Genomic DNA, 297 nt, shown 5'->3' with positions numbered 1-297 from the left:
TTGGAAAAGCAGGGTGGACGCGCGGAGGCTCTGGGGCGCGCTCTGAAGAGCCGGGCGGGGAAGGGTGAGGCCCGGCGCTGAGAGGCGCGGGCGGCGGGGAGAGCGGAGGTGGTGTCCCCAAAGAGGGGAGCCGCGTAGTCGGCAGGATTCGAACCTGCGCGGGGAGACCCCAGTGGAGTTCTAGTCCATCGCCTTCACCCCTCGGCCACGACGACGTGCGAGCCGGCGCGCTCGCTGGCCAAGGAGCCTCCGGCGAGGGCCACGGGCTCTCCCACCAGGCGCCCTCGGACCTCACTC

At 72.1% G+C, this 297-nt stretch overlaps 1 non-coding gene across 1 annotated transcript; it reads right to left on the bottom strand.

Annotated features, from left to right (window-relative positions):
- Positions 1 to 133: 133 nt before the first annotated feature.
- TRNAS-AGA (transfer RNA serine (anticodon AGA)) lies at positions 134 to 215 on the bottom strand. The gene has a single exon. It is a non-coding gene; the product is annotated as a tRNA-Ser (tRNA).
- Between the last annotated feature and the right edge of the window lie 82 nt (positions 216 to 297).

Source organism: Leptonychotes weddellii, unplaced genomic scaffold, assembly GCF_054177405.1.
Source record: "Leptonychotes weddellii isolate Sample4059 unplaced genomic scaffold, ASM5417740v2 HiC_scaffold_180612, whole genome shotgun sequence".
Lineage (NCBI taxonomy): Eukaryota > Metazoa > Chordata > Mammalia > Carnivora > Phocidae > Leptonychotes > Leptonychotes weddellii.
The sequence above is the reverse complement of the archived record's forward strand: the minus strand, read 5'-3'. Positions and strand labels throughout refer to the sequence as shown.